Consider the following 6,057-nt stretch of genomic DNA (forward strand, 5'->3'; position numbering starts at 1 on the left):
TATTGTTTTATCAAGTACACTGTATTATAAAATAGCAGGTTTAACTTTTGAATTAATTCAGGGTGGTAATAAGTTAATTACTGTAGTCCTAGCCTTTTCCTGCTGATTAATATATTAAATCTTTATAGTCTCCAGTATGATTAGTGTACAGTTTCAATAATGATAAACAGTTGAACCAAACCACTCCATCAACATAATTCTCAGAGAGTTGCTCAAATGGTTTGTTCTTAAAAGCTATTTAGTTTTATTTCATAAATTACAAATACAAATTTTAACACTTGAATAAACTAAAAATGTTGAAAATTATGACATACTTCTTTACGTATTTAATTCTAAAACTTTATATTCACTGTGTACTGAAAACAGGACAATAGCATATTGTTTTGCATTTGATGACCAGAGAGACCCATATGTATATTTTAATCCTTAGTTTCGAGTACAAAATACTGCTCTGTACTTACAGCTGTCTAATAATTTTCCTGATCTGTAATTTTCTAGTTTCTCACCAGCCACTCGTCCAAATTTACTCTGACACAATTTTGGATCCAAGCCAAACAGGGATTTAATTTGCCTCTTCTTTCCTTTTCCATCCTTTTTACAGGATAGCTTCTGTTTAGGCTCAATCAATGTCTCCTTTAAGTCATGGTTTTTCAGTTGAAGACCACTCAATTGTTTAATGCAATATGACTCCTCTGGTTCAACTGCTGCTTTTTCCACCTCAATTCGAACATTGGTAGCATATTCATTCTTTACTCCTCTTTCACCTGTGGAAATATAAGAAACAATATATTGTAAAGTACTGTATTTAAAAATGCTATAAGAAAGAGAATGTTTATATATAGGTGTAGGCTACAGACACACATGCGCACACACTCTCCAGACTCCCAGACTAAAAATTACATACAACACAACAATGCATTCAATAGATATAGTAAAAATACCATACATAATTAAATATCAATAAAAATACCATACCTAATTAAATATCAATAAAAATACCATACCTTATTAAATAAACACTCATTACAAATGACCTATCTGTTTATCAGCTGCATGGACTTATGACCAGTTCGTTTGCCAAAGATGCAATAGCAACAAAAAATCTTACAATAATTTACGCTACATAAAGAACACTGAATTAGCTTTGGAGGGAGTGGCAGAAAAGTGTATGCAGGGCAAATGGTAAAAATACCTATACAAATTTTTTTAATAATTTCTAGTTTGACAAAGAAAAACATGATGTTGTTGATAAAAAAAATTTTTGTACCTTGCTAGCATGCCTAATTTAGACATTGATGAGCAAGACACTAAAGAATTAACAGAATGTGTGAAGGGAGACCTAATCAACAAAAATTTAACAGTTGGAAGAGATACAGCACTTGAAGTGGAAGTGGAGGAAAAAAGAATGAAGAAAATTAATAAATTAACAAATAGATAAAAATGTATGAAAATGCAGGGAGAACAGTATTTATGTAGCAATGCATTGTAGTAATTGCACCTCCTCTTAGAGGCTGTTTCACAGTCTAATGGTGTAAGGAATAAAGGACCTCTGGAACTGAGAAGTTTGACAGCGAGGCACATTCACTGCATATTGGTGCTGCTATTCAGCAAATCTGGTTTCTCTCAAAGCCATCAAACCCCAGGATTAAAAACTTTAACTTTGACTTGTTACTCCTCACAAGGCTTGGATAAAAACAACAAACAGTTATGGAGACAAATCTGGAGAGCAAGAAAATTTGATTAAAGTACTTTGTCATTTTTCTTGCCTTAATGAGAAACAGGCCCAGGGTTCAGCTCAATGTCTCCCAAAAGAATTAAAATTAACATCAAATCAAAATCAAAACTGATAAACTCATAACAACAGTAACATTGTAAAAATCAACAGAACAATAAAAAAAGCAATACCATCAACAATAACAGTATATTTACATTTATATTTTAAAAACTCTACTGAAAGCATAAATATACATCACAACAAAAGTGCTGGAAGCAACTGGACAACAATGTGGTGCTGCACACCTTGTAAGGCAAAGACAAAGGCACTTTCCTGATAATCAACCAAGCAACTTTTGTTTTCTCATCAGCCTGTCCTACGCACTTCAAAAAATAAGGAAAGTGAACGAAAAAGAGTATAAATGCCTGATTGTGCCCTCAGGCAAGATAACTCAAACCCAAGACCATGGAAGACCACCGTACAATGGATATGGCACAGTCCAAGGTTGAAGAACACGGTTTTGTATTCAGAACCCTTCTCTTAGAAGTTACCTACCAAGGATAAAGAGTCCCCTCTATCCACTGGTTGAATTTCAGAGTGTCCATCGCCTCTAAAAGAGCCGCCTGCCAAGGTTAAAGTCTCTTCTACCCTAACTCATGTAGGCAGGAACATCACACTCTAAAGTAAATGTTGCTAAGAATAGCCACATTACCTATTTCACATTTTTTGAATGCACAACCTATAGACAAGCAAGTGATCGGCGCACAAGCAATAGAAATTCAGACGATAGGCGGGCCAGCAAAAGGCATGAAAGAACGCAGCATTGCAGCAAAATGTGCAAATCCACACTAGACACAGGCTACCAGTGCATCAGAACTGCGAGACACACCATTGCCCAGGTCAAAATAGCCCTGATACACAGGAAAGCTGAAGGCAGTCTAGGTTTCTCACAAGAACCTAACTGATACTTATATTAGCCTTAAACCGCAAAAGAACCTGGGCTACAGGGAATTGAAGCAAACTCATCAATATCAAAAGGTAAATTTCCTCAATGAGGCAGCTTTAGTTGACGCTTACTGCACGGCCAAAGCAGCTAAAACTACCAGAAAGAGAATCAATGCTACCTAGCTGAACAGACGCGGTAAAATTAAAGAGTGAAAGACGTTAGGAGACTTATTTTTACCGAGCAATCCTATTGGAAAAGGAATTTTGGTGCTAGAACTGGTGCACATAATGCCGGACTTAATGCTACTAACGCTGAAATTGGTGCTGCTGTCATTAGAGCTAGAGCCATAGATGCCAGACCAAACAAAGGAAGGAAACAACAGGCACAGATCTGCACTGCTTTTTTATATGTCTCAGTTTCCTATTACTCCCAGCCTCAAGGGAGTAAGACAGGTCATGCCAAGGACAAAGCAAGAAAAAAGCAGGGGCATTGACCCTTCCTCCGATGAGAAGAAAAAACCCTACCTTGAAAAACTCTATGGAGGGTAGCGCAGAAAACAAAACACTAGTAATATCCCACAAAACTTACACCAAGTGAATAAAAAAATAATTAAATATATAGACTCCAACCTATCAAATCTAATGATCTGAATCAATGGGAAGCTCATCTGAAATAACAGGTCGAAGAGAAGCAGCAGAGGACCTAACCAGTTACTAAATTGGGAAGCAAACAAAACTTGCATCCCTTAACTCAAGTCTTGCAAGTATTATATCTCTTAACTCAAGTCTTACCAGTATTATCCTCTATAGTTTTTTCTGCAACAAAACAAGCTCTCCCCATTCATGATCAATTACTGCATTTCATTCAATTACAATTCATAGCCCTACCCTCAGCAAAAACAGACCATGAGGGTCAATAAAACTGGAACAGTGCCTATTATGGCATCTTACAGGTTCTTTCTGAACAAAAATTAAAAAATTAAAAGAGCAACCTACAACAAAGCAATAGAAAACTGAGTACATTAACAATCAGTCAACATTCTACTGAAACCAGCAACAAATGTAGACTCACTGGCTACAAGTATTTGTACCTATCGGTCCCCTGGTTGGGGAAGTAGATGGATAGAAGACAGAAGATATTAATAGAAAACCAGGTGTTCTCATTTATTGTTTCAATCTGTTGAATTACCGTTGGCATGGAAATAACATTATACAGTGGAGATAAGGTTCATTTAAAAAATAATATGCTCTTGTTTCACCAATTTAATATGGAGTGAATAAGGCTGATCCACGTGATGATGATAGATCCACAGCTGTGTTTCCCCCTATCTAATTAGGCAATAACTGTTATGCTCAGCTAGGTAATTTTATTTCTTCAGCTCTTTCATTTTTTCTCTCTTTTTTTTCCACATCATGTATATGGTTTCTTTTCTCATATCATTATTACCTGTAAATAGAAATTTCCCCAACTATGTCACTTTCCCTCTCTTCATAGGGTTGCTGTAGCCCAATTGCTTTGACACGTTCTTCTTTATAAGTACAACAATATAAGAGGAAATGAAATATGTCTTCTACTGTATTATGGCAAAAAGGACAACAGGTGTTCTCATTCTGGTGCCTTTTTGCTATATTTAAATGAAGAGAGTTGGTTCTGGCTCTGAAGAGAAGTATTGAACCAGTAGAATTATCATAAATTTCTTCATCTTTTATTTCTCTTTTCCACATTTTATATATATTCACAGTCACTTTATTTTCCAAGTCTTCTTTCCACTTCACTGTGTCCCAGATTCTGGCTTGGTCCTTTATTTCTGTTTTGGACATTCCTTCCAATTTTCTTAAATTGATTTTAATTTCATGCATGTACTTTTCCACTGTTTTCCACCATTTTCTTTCCTTTTCTTGCATATCTGTAATTATTTTCTTCAGTAACTCTTTCCGTCCATTTAAAGTATTATTTACATAGCTTATCTTTCCATTCATAATTCTACTTTTCATGGAAGATGCTCCTATCTCCCCCCTTAATGTGGCTACTACTGTACTTCTACATGCTCCTAATATTTTCCTATATACCACATTCTCTATTCTTTGCAATTTTTCTATTTCTGTGTCTGTTAGATTAACTACATTGGTTCCATATAAGACTAATGGTAGAGCTATATTTTTCCAGAATTTTTTACCTATTAGAACTTTGTTACAGCTTTTTTCTATCACGGAATAGGTTAGGTTGGCTAACTTCTGTGCTTTATCCATTATTTCCTTTTTCTGCAGCTTAAACAGATTTCTAGAATCGTTTACCTTTATTCCTAAATATGTTATGTTCTCCCTAACTTTTATATTCTCTATCTATTCTGGTTTATCCTTCATATTGAAAATAATGATGCTGCTTTTCTCTTTATTTATTTCTAGCCAACGTTTATTTCCTATATCTATTAAAATCTTGATATTTATTCTTGCATCTTCTTAATTTCTTCCTAAAACTAACCCATCGTCAGCGAAGAAAAGTGTCCCTATCTTTTCTAATTCATTTTCAAATCCTGTCCCTTCCTCCTCCATTTTCTTTATTATAGAAACCCCAAATCTTCCCGGGATGTGAAGTTGTGAACGATTCATTGCGAAATAGTAGTATGAGTTGTGGGATTTGTCCTTTGTAACGACTCTCCTTTCTTTCTGGTTTGCCTATGCTAATGCTTGTTTACATTTCCCTGCAGCTCCATTAGCGTTTCATAAATCCTTTCCTATTTTCAGTTTTTTTACACCGATCTGTGAATATCAAAACACTATCTATTAATTCGACATTATCTTCTTAATTTGGCTGCTGCCGTAGACAACTAAATCTAGTAGTTCGAAAACTAGATTTAGTTTTCTGCAACAGATGATAATGTAAAAAGAAAAAAAAAATAGCTATTTTACTTAATCACAGGTTTGTGTAAAGTAAACGACGGACAATAAATCAAGAACTACTCTTAAATTTTCGTTTTCTGCTTCACATTGTGAACATCCATTTAGTTTGCCTTTCAGTCTTTTCCACTCATTTAGATAAAACCATTTTAATATATATTTCTTCTACTAATGTTGTCTTTTCCGTTTTGAAATACCAATATTCATTATATATTTTTGTAAACATTTCCTTTGAATATTCAAGGTTGACAGAGACAGGTAAAAATAAAACAAAATCTCATGTTGTTTTTATAAATATCTCGGGACAAATAGCACAGGTCAAAATGTCCAATGCCGCTCACTAATATGCATTGTATGGGATGCTAAACAACTACAAAAACACAGAATAGAAATAGGTATTACAGCGTAGACTAAAAGAAGGGGGGGTGGGGGTCAGACTAAACTAAGGCGCTAGGTCGATACTTTTCCCATTTCCCCCATAAAAAATATTAATTCAATAT

Source organism: Macrobrachium nipponense, chromosome 28 (genome assembly GCF_015104395.2).
Source record: "Macrobrachium nipponense isolate FS-2020 chromosome 28, ASM1510439v2, whole genome shotgun sequence".
Classification (NCBI taxonomy): Eukaryota; Metazoa; Arthropoda; class Malacostraca; order Decapoda; family Palaemonidae; genus Macrobrachium; species Macrobrachium nipponense.